Source organism: Rhipicephalus microplus, chromosome 2 (assembly GCF_043290135.1).
Source record: "Rhipicephalus microplus isolate Deutch F79 chromosome 2, USDA_Rmic, whole genome shotgun sequence".
Classification (NCBI taxonomy): Eukaryota; Metazoa; Arthropoda; class Arachnida; order Ixodida; family Ixodidae; genus Rhipicephalus; species Rhipicephalus microplus.
In genome coordinates, this window is record NC_134701.1 from 238,180,971 (window position 1) to 238,206,412 (window position 25,442).

General features: G+C 44.5%; 1 protein-coding gene and 1 long non-coding RNA gene across 2 annotated transcripts in view; one reads left to right on the forward strand and one right to left on the reverse strand.

The window, feature by feature from the left end:
- Positions 1 to 25,442, forward strand: part of nompC (no mechanoreceptor potential C) — a 149,440-nt gene that overhangs the window by 95,683 nt on the left and 28,315 nt on the right. The window lies entirely within an intron of this gene.
- On the reverse strand, positions 248 to 9,483 carry LOC119170227 (uncharacterized). Its single transcript, XR_005109662.2, has 2 exons — positions 9,332 to 9,483; positions 248 to 594 (listed from the first exon to the last, which is right to left on the reverse strand). It is a non-coding gene; the product is annotated as an uncharacterized LOC119170227 (long non-coding RNA).

A 25,442-nucleotide genomic window follows, 5' to 3' on the forward strand; every position in this document is an offset into this window, starting at 1 on the left:
TTATCAGTGTGCATTATCGTCAATGTTATCTTTAGAAGTAGTACGTTAAGTGTCTGTGGATAGTGTTACCTCCTATGTACCACCAACAAATGAACTCCCAGAGACACGTTTCACGCCGTGTTTATTATAAAGTAATACACGACTGGTGACTCTCTCACTCGCAAAAGGTGCTCAAGGTTGTATATGTTCACAATCAGAAACTGTGTAAAATGCAAAAAAAAACACAAGAGCAGGGCAGACAAAACAATGCCGTGGAACAAAGTTTTATTTTCGGGAGAAAAAGCTGAGTCCCCTCAGAAAAACATCATGTGGTAGTTGGGCAGGTCGGACTCGTTCTGTCCGTGCGGAAGGCACATGCCCAAGTCACCCGGGTAGTAAACGCAATGGCACTCGGGCCCACACCCAAGTCCCGCGTAGCCGCCGCACATTTGACCACACTCGCGCCCATTACGGAAGCGTGGTGAGCTCAGTACACTGCATTGCCCCGCCAGCAGCACGACCGCCACCAAAGAGCACACCAGGGACATAGAGGAGGAAGCCATGGTGGACGAAGAAGCTAGCCAAACGCAGTGAAGTCAAGCCTGGCTATGAAACCTGCATGCGAAAGCACATGTTGTCAGCAGTAAGTTGTACAACTGACTGAACATGAACAGAGGGCGCGCATGACTGCATGATGCTGCATAGTGAACAATACACAGGACGCTACGTCACATCCTTATTGCATCATGTATGTCAAAACTATGTATTAAGACAGTTGCAATGTAATTGAAGCAGGCAGCCATTTAACGTGCTTCTTTGTTTAGCTCAACCTCGCGATGTGCCCTATTCTGGTACGAAAGTAATCCAATCTTGTTGCACGAATGGCGGTCCGCTGGTATTGCGCGCACTAAATCGAACTCACTTCCGATATTATTTTTTATCATTTTATACTAACGACAAAATCAACAAATGCGTCCATTCCATGATTATCTTCGCAACGTTTTCTCGGTCTCTAACACAATATCTTAGCAGTAGTGTCAGGCGTCTCGTTATTAATATAACAAGACCTGCTTCCTGATGAAATCAATTGATGAAAAAGATGACGCTTACATGCACCCTGTAGTTCACGCTTGGTCTTCGAGCGTGCCGGTGATGCGATTGTTCATAAGGTCGTACGTTAGGCCACTGTGATAGCTCAGTGGTTAGAGCATCGAACGCGTTATTCGATACGATTGTTCATGTTATCTGAAAGTGGTTAGGCAAACTCCTCAGCATCAGAGCCAACATAACACATTGCGTTCATATGCGAGTTGTGCGAGATCTTTCTTTTTAAGTTTCGCGTCATTATAGCCATAAAAGAAAAAAGTGACACCACGACTAGCGGAAGTAACCCTTCGAAAAGAACAACGTGGCGTTCACGACTAACAGGAAAATTATGATGATGATGATGATGATCCTATATGTGTGGCTCACACCGACTCTGGGGTAATGGTCAAGAAACGAATAATTCGAAGGGATCACATATTGTCTATCAGACGCGTTACAAAATCGTTAGAAGCAATTAATTTTACTGATTCAGAGGTGTGTTACCAAAGCCGCTATGATTAAATTGAAAATCTTTCTGCGGTGATGGTGACCGAACGATATTAAACCGTGACATGTGTACCCACTATTGTAGATAAGTTGGGATTCGAGTCTTCTTAGTCCGTACGTGTATAGTGTTCATGCACTTATGTATGAAAAAACCTTGAGATAGGTTCATTACCAGCGGAATAGGATTATGATACGCAATAATGTCATTTACAGACAATCCACAAAATTAGTGTACTATAAATATTGAAGAGTGCACACTACACGTCTTTCTCAGAGCCTGGCCAGCGCAGCAACAGGAACGTCTACATCGTCGTTTGCGAATTTCTTATAGACACAAAAATATTTACTTTCTATTCACAGAAAGCACAAGAACGGGTTGATTGGCGCATCATGGGAGAAGCCTTTGCCCTGCAGAGAACGTAATCAGGCTGATAATGATGATGATGAAGCTGTTCGCAATTAATGTATAGCACTTTAGACTTTTTTCTATATTATATTGATGGTATTCCACATTATAGTACTGTCCTCATTTTATTCGTACGTAAACTTATTATTCTTCACTTTTTTATATATTCTCTTGGCGACACATAAATGCATTTTCCGTCATTCAAGGTTTGAAATTGTTTTCTCTCTTATTAACCACCGGTTTAATGGCCAGTCGCTTACAGTAGGTACGAGGCAAAATATAGGATCAAGCACACAAGCCAGCAAGTGTGGCCATAGGCCAAAATGTCTTTTTAGCCAACCCCCTCCCTCCTCTTTTCCCAAAATCTCACTGCCTGACAATTCATGGCCGATCCCTCGTGGTGGGTGGAGCTACTCCTCTAAAACCCAACCGACTTTCTCCATCTTTACCTTTGCCCTTTATCCTCTTGAGGAGTATCAGGCAGGAATCCCGCTTTCCAGGCCAACCTCTCCTCCCTCTTCTCAATAAAAATCTTCTTGCTAACTGCGAGAGCACCGTCTGTGGGGGCTGTTCAACCGAACACTCAGCTGAACGCACGGCTCTTTGCAGTTCGGGCGTTCTGTGGTGACATGCTTCATTGCAGCATCGAGGTTACCACAGTTGCCGCATTGTGGGGTCATTCTTCTTCTTCTTTCGGCGTTTTAAAGGGATAGCGTTACAGGCCTCATTTTTGCAGGAATTCTCGTGTCGCTGTGTAAGCTGGTGTGCGCCACCAAGCCAAACATTTTTTTTTTCAAAGGAAACTTATAAGCGAAAAAAAACGTACATGGCAAGTGATGATTAAATTAACTGAATATTACGCTCAATAATAAAAACTTTGATTTCTTGATATGTGTTGTTTAACGTCAAAAAACCACCATATGAATATGAGAGATGACGTAGTGGAGGGCTCCGGAAATTTCAACCACCTGGGATTCTTTAACGTGCACCCAAATCTGAGCACACAGTCCTACAGCAATTTCGACTTATATAACCATCAATAAAAAAAACGTGTGTGTGTGTGTGTGTGTGTGTGTGTGTGTGTGTGTGTGTGTGTGTGTGTGTGTGTGTGTGTGTGTGTGTGTGTGTGTGTGTGTGTGTGTGCGTGCGTGCATGCGTGCGTGTGCGTGTGCGTGTGCGTGTGTGTGTGTGTGTGTGTGTGTGTGTGTGTGTGCGTGCGTGCGTGTGTGTGTGTGTGTGTGTGTGTTAATATCACAGTGCGTACTAAGAGATAATGCGTCAGGTCACCGACAACCCGCTAACATTGTCACAACGATGCATTTGTGCCCTTATTAGAATAGGAATCAAAAACAGATATTTTTTCATTCATTAAAGGCTCTAAGAGCATGCGTATTCACAGCAGAGACCAGACGAAATGCGTCAGAGTCAGCCGAGAAATAATGAAACCGATATCCCGGTTCAATGGCTGGCGGGAACGAGCAGTGTCCCCTCACAAGTGTCCCCTTGGGGGCAGGTGGCTCTCGTTCAACCCATGCGGGAGGCACAAACCCGCGTCGCCCGGGTAGAAGACGCAGTGGCACTCCTTCACGCACTTACGCATCACGAAGCCGCCGCAGGTTTTACCGCATTCGGCCAGCTCTTGGGCGCTCGCCGGGGTCAAAACACCACCGCGCCCCGCCAGCAACATGACCATCAGCAGATAGCGCACCCTGGACATGGAAAGAGAAGCCATAGCCGACAAAATAGCGAACCGAACGCAGTGAAGAGACCTGCGCGATGGAAGACACGGAAGAGGTCAGCAGTGAGCACGAGAAACGACTGGAGCAGAGAGAGCGTGCACACGTCACTGCACGACGCAATAAATGTACGCCGTGGACGCGAGGTCAAAGCAGAATACGTCATTAAAAAAACACATGGAATTTTCCTACACGGGACATCCTCCGCTACGATTGCACAAATTATACTGAATTATCTTCTCGTTTTATACCCGTCTTTCACTGATGAAAAAAAAAGACCAACAAATGCGTTTGTTCCGACCGTTGGCGGCATGCTTTCTCGCGTTGCAGCGCGGTTGTTTAAGCTGTTGAGCGCGCACATAATGAATACATGGTGTGTTATTCAAGTGTCCGGAGACCTAATCACTCGGGTATTTTCTGCATACGTTCGCTCAACGAATCCCATCAGGAGGATTAGGTGTAGACCTCACAACAATTTGTGCCTATCTCGTTCTCTCTCTTTCTTTAACGTGAGAGTATTTATACTTATTTACACTATTAAGAGTTGACTCACTTCCTTTTTGTCACGAGATTGACGTCAGTAAGAGGGCATGCTAATAAATTACAGATAAATATTGTCAGAAGGGTACCTTTACCTAGGCCATCCTATCGTGGAAGCGATTTGACGCTTCAGATCCCGTCTGATGAAGACTTGATAGTGATAGAATGGTAATGGCAATGGCAATGGTGCGTACCCACTACAGTAGACGGGTATTGAATAGTGCATTTCCAGTGTGGTATAAAGGCAATGTGCTTCAATGAAAAACAAATTCAAAACAATTAAGTGGAAAGAATGTACAACGCATAATGTTCTCGAAGCTAAGAAAGCTTTGGGAGATTTGGCATCTATTCGCCCCCAAATACATCCTATTCCAGGCGTTGTCGCGACGAGTAGGCTGCTCTTGGTTTCTATACTGTACGCTTATTTTTAAACTTTATAATCGTCAGGTGGTGATAAGTTCTCAAATGTATACTATTATTGGAATGTTTTGTTGCATTTGCGTATTCTTCTATCATTAGTGCTATTTCATTGCATGAAGTGACGTCTCCCGTGCACTAGTCAAGTCTGTAATCTGGCCTATCATTTCCGAACCGGGCAGTAATGGCATTCAGTGGGTACATACAAACTACATAAAATCATATTATAACCTTCACCCATCACTTCGCCGGAAATGTCTCTTGGTCTACTTGAAGCCTTCTTGAATTATTCATTAACGCCAATTCACTGTCAATGAAATCGCGCTGATCTGCTACTTCTTTACAAATTTGTTCATGCTATGATATCCTGCCCGGAACTGTGCAGCTCTATAGTTTTTGTTGTTTTTTTTTTAATTCAGCGTAGTACAGCCTCAACGCATACCTCTTTTTATGCACGTGGATACCTCTGTCAACATTCAACTACCCACGGGTTACAAAGTCTTTACAATGCTTATTATAGCGATAGCGTGGAAGAGCTCGCTTCGCATGAATTCCGGTGTCAGTGTAAGTGTCGGCATTGGCTTCATCGGCTTAGCGCGAAGAATAAGTGTTGTCCGGGAGTGAAAATTTGAAATGTGTGCAAATAAATGAATAAATAAAAATTATCCTTTCGAGTGGAAACCGAATCTAGGACTTCTTTCTGGCATTGATTGATTGATTGATTGACATTGTATCGTATACTAACAGATAGTGTTACGGCCAGTTTGCCAACAAGTTACCTTCTATTCACGGGTCACACTATTTGTATGTGTGTTTATGACAACATAAGTAAAACACAGCCGGTAATTTTGTGATTCGCAACAGGCTGCAACAATACATTTCAACTCACAACTCCACTAAATTCGTGACAGTGACCGTAGAAAGCACGACATATCGTGGTATAAAGTTTGTTATTGGTGGTGATGTCTCAGAAATGCGTTATTGGAGGAAGGTTGGACTCGTTCATACCATGAGGCACGCATGGTATGCGTGCCTCATGCGTGCCTTTCTTCGTATGCGTGCCTTTCTTTCGTTTTTTAACTATTGTATAACGCCATGCAATTGCTGCCCGTATTCATGGTTTGCGCTTTGTTGCGGTTGTCAGGTTGCACTGTATCTTGCTGTAAACCATGTTGTATTGCCCCCCCCCCCCCTATGTAATACCCTCTTCTATAGAGGGCCTTTAGGGGTAACCTGAATAAAATTAAAATAAACCCCAGTCGGCCCGGTAGAAGACACAGTGACATTCCTCCACACACATGCGCATCACAAAGCCGCCGCACCTTTCATTACACTGTGCCTCAAGTTGGGAGTTTACAGAGGTCAGCACACCACCATGCCCCGCCAGCAACGCGATAATCAACTGACAGCGCATTATCGGCATGGAACGAGAAGCCATGGTGGACGAAAAAGCGAGCCGATCGCAGTCAAGCCCGAATGTGGAGACCTGCACGAGGAAGCGTTTGGTGGCCATGAAGGAGCCATCGAATTGACTGAAGCATGGACACAGTTCCCACATAACTACATGGTGAAATACATATACGCACGACGCGGCATCATTAACGCGATCGCAAAAATCAAGAATTCCTGAATCCTTGATTCCAACGTATGTAGGACGTGACTAATGCAGGCACCTTATAGTACGGTTACAAAGGCGCCAGGTTCACACAATGGAGGTCAGTGGCTTTATATACCTAATAAAATGGCTGAGATGAAACGAAGAATACGACAGGCTAATAATAAGAAGAAGCGGACCTCCGTCTCTGAGTCGTCTTCGGCAAATGCAAAGCGACTTTGTCACTTCTTGGCTAACTTCTTTGGTACGTTTGATGTCTAATTCTTTTACGAATGTAGCGCTGTCTCACCGTCATACAAGATGAATTCATAGGCTGCGAAAGCACATTCAATATGGGATTATCTTCTCCTTTCGTAATCATCTTTTATACATTAGCAGACCAACAAATACGTCCATTCTGACCCTCAGCGGCACGTTTTCTCGCTTTGAAACATGATCCCCTGCGGTTCTCAAATTTTCTGGTTATGAGGAACCCCAACGGCGTTTCCGGGAGTGCCGCGCAGCCCCTAACTTTTTCTTGGACATGAAGACAATCAAAAACAAGGAGGGGGAAGAGAAAGGCGAAGGTGAAAACACCTGTCGATGCGAGCAGCCATCGTATTTGGCTAACACAGCCCGTGTTTGCCTGCTCTTATTTTTATTTTATTTTTACTGTCTAAAGTCATCGCCATTGACACACAAACTTGCGATTAGTGCGCCCGTGCCGCTCCGCGAGTAAGGCTATGTTCACACTACGGTCGTAACGTGCGTAACAGCTCGTTCGGCGTATCGAACGCAACGGCTATAAAAAGCGTTACCGCAGTTATGCCGATACCTTTGTTCACATTTACAGCTACGTACATTACGATTTTTACGATAGGCCAATCATATTTGTCGCTGTAGAATCGACGTCACTAGCGGTCCAATATGGCTCCCATCAACACGCGAGCGCTGGCCGAGTTGGAAGAAATGCACGCTCAAAATGAGCTTATAGTCGTGTATTCAATCGCCCGAAGACGGCGAAGGCGACAGAGAAAAGTTTGGGTGCGCCAAGTATTCCTCGACAGGGCCGTGGATGGCGACTTTCACAACCTTCTCATCAAGCTCCGACTTGGAGACGCTGCGATGTTTCATAATTTCATGCGCATGTCGCCCCAGCAGTTCGACTTCCTTGAGAACTTAGTGAGACCACTCATGGCGAAGTAGCACTTCCCGCGCCGGTAGCTACCGCCATCGGCTCCGCGATGCTGCTGCAGCCGGGAGGACGGAAGTCCCGTCAGGTCTCGTGACCGGTTGTTGAAAACCGAAAGCTGATCGGTCATTGGCTGTGTCGTAACGGTCGTAGTATCTCAGTCGTAAAAGTTGCCTAGCCTTTAACACTCTCACCCACGATTTATGCGTTCGTTGCGAACGTTGGTACCTTTACGTTCACAGTCTGAACTAGACGCATACGCTTGTTGTGCTTCCGCTTACGCGTGTTATGAAAAATCGGCGCCTTACGACCGTAGTGTGAACATAGCGTAAAGCGCGCACCGACTATGCATTAGGCACCGCGCAGCGTATAAGGGGCGTGTTCCTGCAAAGCGAACACTGAACGTACACAAGCCTGTTTTATCTTTGCAACGTAGAAAAGAGGCACGCTAGTCTAGTAACGTTGGCACAGAGCAACACCTGTTACACGTATGAAAGCGCTCGTTGCGGGATCGAATTACAAAACCGACATAAAACAGTGGCGAATCACCGCGTATGAACACTGCGCCACACATTTAAACTGATTTGAACCTACAGAAGCATTAATTACCAGCGCCACCACGGGTCCGCAAGTCGCTAAAATTTCATGGCACATACTTACTGTACGACGAACCTTTAGTGCTGCTAGCACGTGGATATATGGCTACCCGCAGATACCCAATGTAAGAATGTGGCGTGCGACGGCTTCGTCGAATACAAAATGCAATGTAAACTTGATGTTATAAAATAAATAAGTTAGAAGCTAATGGGGATAAAACGGGAGCGCGTTGCATTCTTTTTGCCCGCTCACGGAACCCGCATATATATCCGTCACGGAACCCCTGGGTTCCGTAGAACCCAGTTTTAGAACCCACGCCTTTGAGCGCACACGGGATACATACGTGAAACATTACTGCATTGTTGAACTGCCTAATCTTCCAAGTATCTTCAGCATGCGTTTAGTCAACGCAGTATGTCAGTAAAATTTGGTAATGTCTTCGCAATATTGTTTATTTTGTGCCTATTTTATTCTCTCTTTTGCAAACAAAGCTTGGAATATATCTGACTTGTTTAGCCGGCAACGTATGCAAAAAAAAACGTAACGAGTGTTAGTATCCTCTCGCTAACCCCGCCGACGATGCAATTATTTTTGTTGGTCACGTTCTGTGAAAATTCTCAAAATATGCGTGAAGCCGCCGTGAAGTTGAGCGGATTCATGGCTAGTGCATGTACTCGTAACTTGTCTGTCATCTCGCCTTCTTCTCTGTTTGTGAGAGTTTAGCTCGGTTTGTGATAACCATGGTTAGGAGACGGAAAGCAGTGCACTTGCTATGGGCGCTTCGTTGAAATATTCCGCTTTGGTGGTCTGAAAGCAAGCAGCCGAACAATGAGGAAGTATCATATCAGGAATTGTACATTTCGTTAAAATTCCGACTTCGCAAACATACAATTCCTCACCCACGTTCACATGATCGCGAGATGGTCGTTTGGTTGGGCCATTCTTGATGCTAACAAATGGTGTAAAGGACATGACAGATGCCACTTCGACTCAGCTTAAGGAAATCATTCTGTGTAGCACCGCTATTAAGGAATAAATTCATAAATTATTGAATAAGTAAACAAATAAACAAACAAATAAATAAATAACAAAAGCAGCATATCAGGCACGCCTCATCAAAGCTTCGCTTGCCCCGATGTTTCCAATGAATTAAGGGTTTCTTTTTTATGGCAGTACTTGTTTCCACCAGTCATTGCGTCGTTTCCGTCAAATAATGACATCCCTGAAGGGCCATGTGAGTAGGTTACAAAGAAACATTGTCGGAAAGGAAACATTACCTTATAGCAATACGATCGGACAGTCGATCCTCCAAAACCTTGGTGCTCGAACGTAGAAGTCGGATGAGCTAACCTCTGCGCCACGAGCCAGTGTGACTTTTTTCGTCGCGAACGCGTTATATCTGCTTTCTCTTCGCCTCACCCGTTTTCCCCCTTTTGCCAGAGATGATCCTATGAAGGCGCCTTTCACTTTCGACGTGGCAAGGGTTCCCAGGAAGAAGATATGAACCATTTTTTTTGTGTCGTTTTCGTTTTGTCTTACTTTCTTATTTTTTTCTTTATCTCTTGCGCACACTTGAGCTCGTTTTCAATTTCACCTCCATCGCTTAGCGTACATGTAGAAAGCTCTTTTGTCATTATTTTCTTTAGCAAAACCCCGTGCGTGTTAGCGGGAGCTTTGTCACTACTTTTTCGCAGAAGCATCATGTGTCCTGTCAGTAAAAGAAAACCATTCGCTTTCTGGTGCAAACAAATGACGCACATTTGCATGCCCTAGCACAGGCTTGCTCTAGGGGCACACGGGGGATACGATTATTGATGTTAGTGAGGCTGACCAGGCACACTTCCAGGCATGAGAGTCAACATGGCAGGTTGTTCTCACCTGAGAGTTGTGCAACGTGTCATCGTTTCACTCCCACATCACGATCGCCATGAAATGATGAAACGACACTTAACTCGACAAGCGGAGAAATACTGACTAGCATGAAAGTGATTGTGATATAACGATACTACACCATGGCATGTACCCGCTACCATTGTTGCCAGTGGAGATATTGTCTTTGAGGGAGCAGAAAGTGTGAATCCTTGTTGCCATAGAGCTTCATACAATCATGTATAAAGCTCTATGATTGTTGCATAGCGACTGTGTGAGTGGGGAGTGTGGTGAAGCTTGGTTGAGGGCAAGTGCGTGTGTGCCTTGAGGGGAGCTATACTGCCCCTGTTTCACCCCCCGGCCGACGCCCATACCCACTACTGTATAAGGGTAGAGAAATGAGCCTTTCCAGAACTGCACAAGGGCTAAAGTCTACCGGCTAAAAACGAATTCGAAGGAAACGTGCTGAAAAGGATGCGCGATACATATTGCAGAGATCGAACCATCGAAATCTCTGCTAACGAAAATATTTTTTCCGAAAACAAAATGATCCGCAACTTCTGTGGTACAGGCCCACCAGGATTACCAAAATTTTCGCGGAGTTTCACTGAGTTAACGTCGCTAAGGCTGAGAAAAATGTCAAGCCTTCTTCGTCGTGTGACGCCAGATAATCAAATAGTCTTTTCTCTTTCTCTTTATTCTAGAGAGTGTGCAATTTACTCATTGCCCAGCTTCTAAACATACCACCAATGTTCTAAATCTAATGCTTCTCCCTCCTCTCGGCAACCAAATACTTATTTCACCCTCATTGCATACTATACGGGCACCATGGGCTGTTGAGGTGGTCCCTTTTCTATTTTTAGCGGACCGTCGGCGAGTAGTGGAGTTAGCGCAATTTCTACGATGCAGGCCCGCCAGGAGTTGGGCCCATGGAAGCAAGAGTTCCTCCGCACAGGGTAGCGACACCTATTGTCCGCACCACCGTCATGTTGTATCCAACCCCATAGCAATCGCATTCAGGGGTGTTGTCGTATTCGTTCAAAAAGGAAGCTCTGTCACTACCCTATACGAAGGAACCCTGGCATCGATGCGCCTTAGCCAGGAGCAGCGAGCAGCGTTACTCCGATAGTCCCGGCAAAATCTTGACCGTAAGCTGCTTCAGTGTTAAAATTTGGCTAATAACGTCACAAATTCTAACGCGCCGCACAACTCTTCTATATGCTAAACTAACTTAAAAGTGTGGCAGCTTGGGCTAGTTGGTATGGCATGACGATAGTTATAGCGCGAGAACATAACGACGACACAGAGACCTGTCCTTCGTGTCTTTCTTGTCTCTGTGTCGTCGTTTTGTTCTCGCGCTATAACTATCGTCATGAAACTAACCATGCACATTACACTGTATAAGTTCCCGGCCTTTTTCTCGATCAGTGTCCCAGCTATCATAGATAGATTGATAAATTCATAGATTTATTTATTTATTTATTTATTTATTTATTTATTTATTTATTTATTTATTTATTTACATTGCTTACAAATAGGTGGTGTTAGGTGCAGTTCGCGGACAAGTTAGCTTATACGCACATGTCACACAAGCGTTTGTGCGCTATTGAGAAAGTGAGATAAGCACAGCCGGCAATATCGACATTGGCAAAAAGCTGCAAGTTTAAATGTATTTCGATTGGCAACGGCACTTAATGCATGTCAATGCATGTAAACGAAGAACAAAACAATTACTTATTGACGGGGATCAGCATTCAGCGTGCCGTCAGAAGCGGGTCAATGGAGGCAGGTCGCTCTCGTTCATCCCATGCGGTAGGCATAAACCCATGTCGCCCGGGTAGAAGACACAGTGGCACTCGTCCACGCACATGCGCATCGCGAATCCACCGCAAGTTTCACCACACTCGGCCCCAAGTTGGGAGTTAACCGGGGTCAGCACACCACCGTGCCACACCAGCAACACGGCCATCAGCAGACAGCGCACCATCGACATGAAACAACAAGCCATGGTGGACGAACAAGCGAGCGGAATGCAGTCAAATCAAGCCCGACTGCGGAGACCTGCGCAAGGAACCGTTAGGTGGTGATGGATGAGACAGCACAGTGACCGAAGCACGTAGAGGACACTTGACTACATGGTGAAATATATTTAAGAAAGGTGCGTCGTCATAACGTAATCACGCCACTCAAGAACGTCGAAATCTTTAGTTCCAACAGATGTTCGTGGTAAGCAATGCAGGCTTTCTATATACTGCGGTAATAATGGCGAAAGCAGTGGACTCCACGTCAAACACGGGACGCGGCCGTCTCCGCAGTCGACACGAGTGACGCAGGAAATCATCAAGCGATGGCGTCACTCTACATACGACTTCATGGCGTCACAGATTGCCAATATTTATGACGTCATAATTACGTTACTGTTACATCACCAGGTGTCATCGAGTCTCGGTTAAAGGCGAGCTGGTCCTGGAGACGCTGCTCAACCCCGTTTAGTGCAGAAAACTTTCCCGCGAGGAGGGGGTGGGAAGTGGAGGGTGATAAATGAGTACTATTGACTGAGAAGACCAAGGCTTTTAGCTTACAAGTCGTCTTCGCCCAATGCATAAACGACAGTTAGGCTTTTTGGCTAACTTTCTTGTTATGTCACTCGCCCTGTTGTTTTACGAATGCAGTGCAATCTCGCCATAATACGAGGGCATTACTGGCGGGAGTTGTACACTTCTGGTTTAATTAGCTTTTTGTTTCATGATCATCATTAACTAAACCAACAAATATGTATCTTCTTCCCTTCTCGGTATGCTTTTTCGCTTTGCAACGCGATCCCTATATACCATCGAGCGCACAAGTGATGCATACGTAGGCATTGCTCAAGTGTTTCGAGACTTGATCGTTCAGGTATTTTAAGCGCACGTTCACTCTAAGCACAATGTAGTTAGCATATGATGGGGTACTCACAACAGTGTGTTTATCTCGTGTCCATCTCGTTTTTTTCTCCTTCTTTACCACAACAGCGTTTATACATGCTTCCACCAAAAGTTGAGTGACGTCCTTCCCGTCCCAAGAATGGCGTCAGTAAAAGGATTTGCGAATAGATTACCGAGAAATATTGCCAGAAATGAATCTCTACCTTAGTCGTCCTATCACAAAATGAATCCTCGGAATCTTCGGCCCTCGAAGCCAGAAGCCAGATGGGTTAACCAAGACGCCACGAGCCAAGGAGAGCTTCTGGCGCGAGCGCGTTAAATCTGCTCTCTCTTCACCCCACAAATTTCTCATCTCTTGACTGTCATGGCGCCGCCACTATAGCTGTGCGCTAGTCGTATTGAATTTCCAAAGCCACGAAAAAAAAAATATGACCACGATATTTCATTAAGATGCGTTAAGTTTCCGGATAACGAAACGATTCCTGAGAAAAAGAAGACAACCGTCATTTTCTTTTTCTTCTTGCGCAAGCTAAATGTTGTATATTTCGCGCTATCACTGTATGTACATGTAGGAAGCGGATGTCTCCATTCCTTTTAAAAGTAAGCCTTATCGGTGTTTTTGAGAGATTCGTCACTTCTTCATAGCTGAAGTATTGGATGTTTTTTTTAAGTAATGGAACACCACACGCTTCCTGATAAAGGACGTTTATGCAACAAATGACGCACAATATTATGTCGTAGCTCACGCTTGGTCTAAGAATGTTACGGGGACGGGATTACAGATGGTAGAGATGCTGGCTAGGCAAGCTTTTTGGCATGAAGGACAACATTGTATTTCCTGTTGATGTAAAAGTTCTTGGAGTGCTCACCATTCGACGCCCACATCATGATCACATTCAAGTAATGAGATGACGCTTACCTCGACCAGGAAAGATAACCCTTTCAAAGAAGCAACGGGGCGTTTGAAATATTAACAGATGGTGAGATGACCGGGATAGCACGATAATCAATGATAACACGTACCCGCTACTGTATAAAGTTGCCGAGTATCTGGTCTTCCTAAAGTTGCATTAAAAGCTGAAGTAGTTCGACGAAAAACAAATTCAAAGGAAATGTGCTGGAAACGATGTACGATGCATAATTCAATGATCGAAGCATCTGGATCTAAACTAACAAAATTTATTTATTGGAGGAGCGAGGAACATTGACATTATTGAAAAACTATGATAATTGCAACTTTTTAAAATAACATACAAAGCATGAATATTCGTTTTTTCACCTAAAATATTTTGCCCGTTACACTCTGTTTTCGGCGTTTTCTTCACTTATAGTGCCACCGCCTACATAGTGAAAGAAAAAGAAAGAACTTTGTAGGCCAACGTTTCAGTTGCTGCAGTTGATGATGATGACCTCGTATGAATGCCGCCCACCCACAAAGGGGGATGGGCCAACATCCAGGCGGTAGGATGCTTAAAGTAGTAAAACTAAAACCAATCTCAAAAAATAGTTTAGAGATAAAACTTCAAATAAATAAAAATGCTTACTGAGCAAGTGGTGATTTGCTTGGCGCGTTATAGTTTCCAGGCGAGGACATAATCTTTCTATTTTTCTCGGTATTTCCTATAGTTTCACTTCACGCTGCTTTGTGGCTTTATGGCCACCCCATTTTTGGGGATCGGTGGTTTTTCGGCCTGCCCAATAGAAAAAACTCGAAAACTTTGGAAATGAAGCTGTACGCCAAATTTTTTCCACGTTCTTTGTTTCTTTAACACAGTGACTCGTATTTTACAGGTCCTTTCTTCCTTTCTTTCAATCAGCCCACATTGTGTTTTGCTGTTTGTGGACTCTATTTAAGATTGTTATCCATATTTCGTCAGTTACTGTGTCCTGTCCCGTGTTAATTTTGTTGCATTTACATTGTCCCTTTTCTTTATTGACATCGTCTTCTGGTGGTTTGCTTCATATTTTATCATTTAGCGTTAATAATTTTCTTTCTTGCGAGCCCCACTATAAATACTTTACAACAGTTCTTGTGTGCGTTAAATTATTTATTTGTTTATTTATTCGTTTGTTTATTTATTTTTTTATTTAGTATTTATTTATTTATTTATTGTACTACATGCCAAAAAAAACAGAAAAAGTGTTGCGTCCACTTTTCCAACACCAGGTCCTCAAGACCTATGTTTTAACGACGCATTTGTTCGTTTACGAAAAAAAGGCGGTAAAACATTGCCGGTGATTACATCAATGATAATTCACAACAGGCTGCAAATTTCATTTATTTAAAGTAGCAGCTCCACAAGGCACGTGACCAAGCGTTAAGGAATGGCAAAGCAGTTCATTCTTGGCAGGAATGAGCTCCGTAGTCTAGCGGGAGCTCGAGGGTACTGTTCACCCCGTGGGGCAGGCATCTGCCATAGTCGCCCGACTCGAAGACGCAATGACACTCGTCGACGCACGGGTGCCACGCGGCACCGCCGCAGGCATGTCCGCACTCGGCGAGACCTTCGAAGTTCACCGGTATTAGTACAGCACCGTGCCCCGACAGCAGCATGGTCATCAGCAGAGAGCGAACCGTCGCCATCGATGTGGAAATGCAAGCCATGGCGGACGAAAAAGCCAGAAGAAGGCAGTCAAGCCCAAACCCAGAAGAAGGCAGTCAAGTATACAAACCTGCGTGAGGGAGCATGCGGCAAGCAGGGAGTCACGGAATTCACTGAATCACGAACAGTGCGTGCACGTGACCGCATGGTGAAATATATATATATATATATATATATATATATATATATATATATATATATATATAGAAATTGGCTTGAGCGGACAAACGTGCGAAAACTTTTATTGGTCCTACGTTTCGGCCGGGGTCCGGCCTTCGTCAGGGACCCCGGCCAAAACGTATATATATATATATATATATATATATATATATATATATATATATATATATATATATATATATATATATATATATATAAGCAAGAGTAAGGAGACGATGTCACAACGCTATCACATCGCTGAACAGTATCAAAAACTCTACTTCAGCACATTTCAATTGTTGGGGTTCTAGGTGCCAATACCATGGTATGATTTCCAGACATGCCGTAAAGGGAGGGCCCCAGAATATATATAGACCACGTGGTGCTCCCCTCACCCGATTTTCTTCCCGACTCCCTCCTATACTGAGGGCCTGACGACCAGAACGTGGCGCCAAGACGAGGTATTTCACGTAACCTCAACAAGACAAGGTATTAGGGGAGGAAGCGGCGGTTCCCTCAATAGGAAATAAGGCATGACTTGATTATGCCATTTTTACAATCTGAGAATGTTTCGACGAGAAGTTGAAAAACGCTTTTGAAGGTCTAGAATAATCTCTCACGGATACCAACACGAATGCAGGGGCAGGGGTGGATCCAACCACTCACTTTAAGGGGGGGGGGTCACTTGAAGAAACACCGGAGAGGGTGTAGTGGTCATTACTTTTGTTTGTTTTTACTAGTGCAAGAACTCTATAATAGCGCGTAAATACTGTTTCTCAAGGTGGTCCCACTCATAGGTGGACGGCAAGCACTGAAGAGAAAGGGAAGGGAGCTGACAGGCTTTTTTTTTGGGGGGGGGGATCTTTCCTATCGCCCCTCGCCCCACCCACTTTGAATCCGCCATTGATGCCCGAATGGCAAGCTCGCCTCTTGCATGGGCATGCGCGGATAACTTTTTGTACCTTCTTTTCCGCCGCTGTGCGGATTTTTTTTTTCAATTTGTTAGTCAGTTTTTTTAGGCGGTAGTCTTTCTTGGGGACCTTCGACGCAAAAATTTTGGTCTGTCTGTTTGTCCACCCTTAACGGTACCGGACACTTTGGACGACACCAGCCGTTGCTTCAAACCGCCGACCCCATCTGCAGCGCCCACTAATGTTGCTCAAGGTTAAGCGTTCATACTTCGATTGTCAATTAAAAAACAATTATTGCGCATATCTGAGGCACCATAACAACACGTATATATTATGTATATGCGTCTTTTACTAAAAAAAGGCATACATAAGTAATTCTAAGGACCGTAGCATTTATCACGCTGCGCTAACCATGCAACGCTTGTACAAAAGGCGAGTGTGTCTAACGCTTTCCTAAGAAGACAAGGTGGTGGCACCTACCCGTCCCCTTGCGTTCTACACCTTATCGCCTCTGAGACGGGCGCGCACGCCCGTCTCAGGGCCACGCGCTTTGTTCCCCCCCCCCCCTTCCCAAAAAAAAAAACTGCCAGATGGCGCTCATGTCTCACGTGTGGCGTGATTTGATGCGTTTGTTCGCATCCGCTACACGCTCGAGGCACTCTAACGCAGCGCCTCCAGAATACCATTCACCGATTTTCTTGCGCAGAGCATCAAATAAATGTTTTGTTCACACTCTCCACAACTTTCGACGACATTTGCTGATTAACATGCAGATACGGGGCCATTTTTTGTCTTATCTTTACTTCTATCTTGAGTACATATTGACACGGTCTGTCACTTCGCCCTGAATACCTAAGCCAACTAACTGAGCGTCTCGTTATAAGTGCGCTGTTCAAAGAATTATTCGCTCAAGTATCTCCAGCATACGTTCACTTAACGGTATACGTCGTTAGGGTTTAATGTGGTCATTGCAACATTCTGTTTATTGTGTGCCTATCTCATTCTTTCATACTTTTCAAGCAAAACTTAACATATAAGGCTGGTGAAGTCAGTGAGGTTCGCAAAAAAAAAAAAAGAATGTGGCTCTATGAGGCGGCTGGTTACGATCACTGCGAAAAGCAATTACCCTAAAGAAAAAACGCGTAGCGTGTGGTAGTATGTACCCTCTCGCTGCCCCAGCCGAGGATGGAATTATCTTTGTTGGTCGCATTCCATGCAAATACTCGAACAACGCTAGGCTGTCATTACCATGCACCAATTCACGGCTGCTCCGCTCGCCGCCTGTCCGTCATCTAAACATTTTCTCAGTTTAAGAGGGTGAACAGTGCTTGTCTTTAGCTCTGTTTGCGATAACCGCGGTTAGAACACGGTAAGCAGTGCGCTTGCTATGGGCGTTTCATTGAAATATTTCATGGTTACGCACTAAAAACCGGCCAGCTCGACAACGCGTGACGTCGATATCAGTAAATGGACGAGGACAAGAACAACAGGAGAGAAGGCAGGGAGGTTTCAGTAATTGCACGTTTCAGGCGAGTTTCGATTTGGAAAAAAATGAGTTCATAGCCGGTATTTACATGATCGCGTGATGTCATTTTGTTCGGTCGTTCTAAAGGTCATAATGGTGCAAAGATAATGAAAGATGCCATGTCAGCTACGCTTAAGAACCGCGTTCCGGGGACAGCCTCTGGTGCATGACACAAAAAAGTTGGTATTCAACCGTGGCATGTACCGACATCTGTAGGCGGATTGAGAAACGAATGTTCCTAGAACTGCGCAAAAGGTAAAGTGTACCGAGGAAAAACAAATTCGAAGAAGACGTGCTGAAACCACGTACGATGTCTAATGCAGTAATTGAGTCATCCGACTTTAAACTCACCAAGAATTGTGTTAAAGGATAGGATCACTCGCAGTTTTAGATAACTATAAGAACTAAAAGGGTCACCTAGTTTTAATGATTTACTGTCGATAAGGCTAAGGAAAAAGTGAAGCATTCCCCATCGTATCGTTTTGCCTCGTCTTAAGCTCACAGTCCAATGGAAGCCGTTCCCGTTCAACTTCAACTTCTCGCACTCGAAGCTCTCGATCTTGGACGCTTCGCTTTCTCGTCTCTTGCACGGGCGTCTGGATCGTAGCCGACATTCACGTGCCAGTTGCCGTTGACGCTTTCCTTTTCGTACATCTACCTCCTAGTGACAAACGAATACCTATTTCACTCTCATTGCATAGTACATGCTCTACGAGATACTGAGGCGACCGAAACTTCGTTTTTAGTAGACCGGAGGTGGGTAGGAAAACTTGCCCAAATTTTGCGGCGCAGGCCCGCCAGAAGTAGGGTGCCTAGATGAAAATGTTCCTTTGCACAAATTGGCGACACCCTATATATATATTGTTCTTGCCCCCGCCATGTTGTTTCAAGTCTCCAAACAGGAAACCTTGTCGCCAGCCAGTACTGAAGAACCCTGGCATAGAGGCGCCCTAATCAGGAGCAGTGAGCTGCGTTACACTATTAGTTCCTGAAAAATGTTGACCTTAAGTGTTCCCATTCTTAAAATTTGGCAAACAAGGTCAAAAATGCTAACGAGCCGCACAACTCTTCTAGGCGAAACAAACCTTGCGCAGTGTACTACGTGTCCGGTCTTTTCCCGTCCAGTGTCATCACAGTCATCATTATTTAATTATTCGTTTATTAACTTATTATATTGCACTGCATATAAATACATAGTGTTGTGTGCAGTTCGCCAACAAATTAGCTTATATCCACGTTTACACAATGTGCTCGTGAGCTTATGAGAAAGTGAGCTTAACACAGCCTGTGATACCGTAATTCGCAAAAGGCTGCAAGATTATGTATTTCAATTGGCAACTGCACTAAATGCATGATGATGAGCGTAGTAACAATAAAACAACATCTAGGTGTAAAATTCATCATTGGCGGGAATGAACAGCGCTTCATCAGAGGTGGGTCAATGGAGGCAGGTCGGTCTCGTTCATCCCATGCGGCAGGCATAAACCCAAGTCGCCCGGGTAGAAGACGCAGTGGCACTCGTCCACGCACATGCGCATCGCAAAGCCACCGCACCGTTCACCACACTCGGCCACGGGTTGGGAGTTTACCGGGGTCAGCACACCACCATGCCCCACCAGCAACACGGCCGTCGCCAGAGAGAGCACCGTTGACATTGAAAAAGAAGCCATGGCGGACGGAAATGTAAGCCGAACTCAGACAAATTAAGCCCGACTGCAGAGACCTGTGCGAGGAAGCGTTTGGTGATCGTGGGTGAGCCAACGAACTTACAGGAGCCCGAACAGAGTGGGTAGCGCAAGTGACTACACAGTGAAATATTTATATATATATATATATATATATATATATATATATATATATATATATATATATATATATATATATATATATATATATATATATATATATATATATATATATATATATATATATATATATATATATATATATATAGCAAGGCGCGTCGTCATAATACGACCACACCTTTCTCGAACGTCAGACTGTTTTATTCCAACACATGTTCGCGGTAAGTAATGCAGACACTCTATATTGTGCTTGGGAAAGTCACAGCATCGGACATCTCTTCAAGCACGAAAAGTGGACATCGCCGAAGTCGTCAACACGAGTGATGCAGGAAATCGCCATGCGATGGCACCACTCTGCGATGTGATGATGTCAAAAATCGCAAACATTTGTGGCGTCATACACACGTCACTATGACGTCATCACATGACATCATCACTCGCTCAAAAGTGGGCTTACCCTGGAGACACCGCAGAACCACGTTTAGTGCACAAAGATTTCCGGCCGGATGGTGGGGAGGGTTTTGAGCAATCAGTACGGTCTTCTGAGAAGAAGACCAGGGCTAACTCTTTTTTTGGCTAACTTGCCTGGTACGTCACGTGCCCTGTTGTTTTAACCCTTTCAGACGCTACGTACACACTAGCGTGCACCACTCGTTTTGTTATTTGCATCGAGTAGAGGCTACGATAGAGCAAGATCATATCGTACATTAGATGGATTGAACCTCCTGCATGATTAACTTGTCTTCATTAAATCTCATATTGCAGTGTATTGATACATATGATCACCTTTCTGAAGACACTACCTCGTTTGACGAGTCGTGCGATGTGCCGCTTCCTTCAATCAATGTGAAAAGTAGAAATTTTCCTTGCTCGCAATTGACATAGCCAAAAATAAATTTGCACTATATTTCTAGCCTGAGATTAGATTCTGTTTATGCCAGAAGTAAGCACCGATGACTTCAGGATAAATATGTGTTAAATTGCAACCTAATTAAAACGAGTTACTATGACACACATAGATTCAGCAATTATCTCGTTATTTTTGTCTCAATAAAATATTGAGTACCTTGAAATAAGGTTGTAATGGTTTGACACATTTACGGACACTTTTTAATAGTTGGCGTCTGAAAGGGTTAAGAATGCAGTGCAATCTTGCCATCATACGAGAAAATTCTCGGGCGAGATTGCACACTTGATGTTGTATTCTTTGTTTATCATTTATTGGTAAGAAAATCAACAAATACGTCCTTTTTTGTGCTTAGTGGAACACTTTCTCGCTTTGCAAGGCGATCGCCCTATGCCTTCTAGTGCTATAGTGCAGGTTATGTGGCGTTCCTCGGGTGTTTAGAGATTAATCGTAAGCATTTGCAGCATACGTTCACTCAACGCTCCATGTAAGTCGGATTTAGTGTGATCCTTGTCGCATCATGTTTATCTGGTGTCCATTTCGTTCTCTCCGCTTTACAGCGACAGTTGCTTACACCATGAGGTCCTTTTTGTCGCAACAATGGCGTCACTAAGAGGGTTTTCGAATAGATTACAGAGAAGCATTGCCAGAAAAAAATATTTTCACCTTGCTCGTCCTATCGAGAAATGGGTCCTCCTACTCTTCGGCCCTCGAAGACAGGAACAAGATGATTCAACCACTATGCCGCGAGCCAGAGAGAGCTACCGGTGTGTGGGCGTTATATCTGCTTTCTCTTCCCCCCACTAATTTCTCCTCTCTGGACAGCCATAGCACCACCACTATAGGAATACACTGGGCATATTGCATTTCTTAACCTACAAACAAAAAATTCACAGCTACGTTCGATTAGGTTTCGTTTCACGTCCTGGTGACGAACGATTCCCGAGAAAGAAAACCATCGTTTTTGTCTCTTTTTTTGTTTTCATTTTTCGCGCAACCTAGATCCCATTTCTTGGTATCAGTTGTCATCAATGTAGGATGCTCCTGTCTTCGTTTTTTTATGTATATTCATGCCCCCATCAGCGTTTTCGAGAGATTCGTCATTGCTTCCTATAACTGAGGTATCGAATGTCGTGCAATGGAACGCGCATTGCTCGCTTGCTGATGCAGGACGTCTATGCAAACACCTTGCCAACAAATCACGCACGTTTGCATGCCGTAGCTCACGCTTCGTCTGGACGCATGCCAGTGATGTGATTATCGATAGTATAGAGATTCTGACTAGGCTTGGTATCTGCCATGAAGGCCAACGTTGCATTTCGTGTTAATACTATAAAAATTCTGCGAGAGTTCATTGTTCGACGCCCACATGTTGTTCACAATGACATAAAGAGACGACACTTACCTCGACAAGCAGGAATAGCCCTTTCAAAGAAGCAACGAGGCGCTTGAAGTTTTGACTGACAGGAATATGACCGGGATAGCATGATAATTAACAATGGCACATACCCACTACTGTAGAGTTTTCGAGTATATGGTCTTCCTAGAAGAAATGAAGAGCCTGGAATCTGTGGCACACACCCACGCTGAAGGATTGGCCAGAGGGTAGTTCTAACAAAATACTTCTATTTTGTTAGCTTACGTTTTTTTAAAATAATGAGAAGAGTTGCATGAAAATGAGAAGAACGACGAGAACAGGTTCTAAAGAAATGTGCTGGAAACAGTGTTTAACGCATGTTTCAATGAACGAAAAATCTGCACCGAAACTAACAAAAATTATTTGAGGAGAAATGAGCACGATACTGTTAAATAATTATACGGAATCGCAAGTTTTGTAAATAACGTGAAGTGTACGAATGAGCAGCACAGCTCTTGACTAAACTCCGTTTTCGGTTTTTTTTTTTTCGTTCAAGGTCTCGCAGTTTAGATAGTGAGAGAGATAGAAAGAACTTTATTAACTAACGTTTCAGTTTATTTATATGGCGCAGCAGTTAGCAGACGAAAACTGAATGTTTGTGTTTTCTCTGTCTTTCCCGATTTTGCTTCACCCTACCCTGCGGCTTTACGGTCACCAGATTTTCGGGGTCACTTGAAACTTCTTGCGAGTTTTTCGTTGCTTTAACATAACGACGTGCATTCTACAGGCCTTTTTCCCCCTTTTCTTTTTCTTTCAGCTCACATTGTGAGCTGAAAGTGTGTGTTGTAGTTTGCGGACTATATTTAGGACTGTTCTCTATGTTGCGTGTGTTTGTTTATTCGGTCCAGTGTTAATTTTGTTGCACTTACGTTGTCTCCCTTTTTGTTAACATTTTCTTTTGTAGTTTGTCTCCAAATTACTGTTTCGCGTTAGTACTGGGGTAATCTGTATGAACAGTGGAAGTGCCTCAGAGTGGCTGGCCGACGTATCGATAGGAGGGCCTATTTTTTTCAGGGGCGCCGAGTCATCTTTGGTGTGTTAGTTTTAGAATGGTTAGTGGTGACGTCATCTCCTGGTGGTGGCGCGCGCCCCTGCTGATAATCGCCGCCAGAAAAAAAAACTATAAAGCAGAGGAGTGCAGTCCTCACTTCCCTTCAAGTCAGTTCTTTTTTTTTTTGTAGTATTGTTTTCTTTTCAGACGGCGATTATCAACAAAGACACGCGCCACCACCAGGAGATGACGTCACTACTAACCCTTCTAAAACAATCAGCCAAATGACAACACGGTACCTTTGAAAAAGATAAGTTCTCCTATCGAAACGTCGGCCAGCCACTCTGAGGCACTTCCACTGTTCATACTGATTATCCCACTACGTTGTTTCCATCTGTTGGCTCCCATCTACATATCGCGTTAGTATTTTTTTTTTGTGAGCCCCACCACTAAGACTTTACGACAGTTCCTGCGCATGTTGAATAAATGATTGGAATTAACGATTGATTGATGGATTGATTGATCGATTGATTGACTGATTGATCGATCGATTGTTTGATTGATTGATATTACTGCACTGCATTCTAACAGTAAAAGTGTGAAGTCTGCTTTTCCAACGCCAGATTAGCCTCAATACCTATTTTTAACGATGCATTTGCTCTTTTTCGAAGAAGGGGGCAAAGCGTTGCGGGTGATTACATCATTCACAAGTGGCTGCGAAATTTCATTTATTTCAAGATGGCAGCAGCAAGAGCCACTCAACCACGGGCGAAGGAATTGCGAAACAGTATCCTGGTTCATTTTAGGTGAAAAGGGCTTTTGAACAGCAGTGGAAGCTCGCGGGTTTTGTTCATCCCGCGGGGCAGGCATTGGCCCCAGTCACCCGACTTGATGACGCAGTGGCACTCGTCCACGCACCTGCGCCACGCGACGCCGCCGCAGCTTTCGCCGCACTCGGCGAGGCCTTCGAAGTTCAGCGGTGTCACTACACCACCGTGGCCCACCAGCAGCACGGTTATCAGCAGACAGCGCACCATCGGTATCGATGTGGAAAGGCAAGCCATGGCGGACGAAAAAGCGAGTCTAAGGCAGTCAAGCCCGACTGTACAAACCTGCGTGAGGGAGGATGCGGCAGTGGTCAGAGCGAGTCACAGAATTCACTGAACCCCGAACAGTGTGCGCACGTGACCAGCTGGTGGAATGTATAAAAGCAAGGGTTAGGGCGCGATGTCACAACGTTATCACATGGCTGAAGATTGATATGTGGGGTTTAACGTCCCAAAACCACCATTTGATTATGAGAGACGCCTTAGTGGAGGGCTCCGGAAATTCCAGCCACCTGGGGTTCTTTAACGTGCACCCATATCTGAGCACACGGGCCTACAACATTTCCGCCTCCATCGGAAATGCAGCCGCCGCAGCCGGGATTCGATCCCGCGACCTGCGGGTCAGTTGCCGAGTACCTAAACCACTAGACCACCACGGCGGGGTCACATGGCTGAAGAGTATCAAAACTCTTGGTTTCCGCACATTAGAATTGCTGGGGTTTTACGTGCCATTACCAAGGTGTCATTAAAAGAGGGCTCCGGAAACATAAACCACGTGGTGTTCCCTTCCCAGACTTCTCTTTCCAACTCCCTCCCAATGAGTACCTGATGACCTGAACGCGGCGCAAAGAGAAGGTATAATTCACGTAACCATAATCAAATGAGGCATTAGGGGAGGCACTCTATATAGCCTAAGAAATATGGCATGACTTGGATATATCATTTTTACGATCTACGAATGTTTCGACGGGAAGTTTAAAAGCGGCTTTGAATTTCTGGGAGAATATCTCGCGTATACAACAAACACACGTGCCACTTTGATAGGCTCGCCTCTTTTCTGGGCATGCGCGGATAACTTTTCTGTATCTACCTTGTTTGCCGTCACTGTGCGCCTTTTTCATTTGTTTGACGGCGTGTGTAGTGTTTTGACATCTCTTGCGTTTCTGTGTTTGCACGACTTGTCTCTTTAACACGAATGCCTACGAACTAGGCGAGAGCTTCGTTTCTTTTCTTTTTTTCTTTTTTTCTTTCGCGTATACGTTTGAAATTGTTCGTTATTAGGTGTTAATTATGTCGGGAAAAGTAGTGAGTTAACTAGTTATTGCTAAGCCCCGTTGTTGTTACCATGAGCTTCGTTCATACTTCACCGGAGTCGTTCAGAACGTCATGTGATTGATGAAGCACCGTGCTCTTGCTAATGAAAGAAATTGGCAAACAAATCACTCACGTT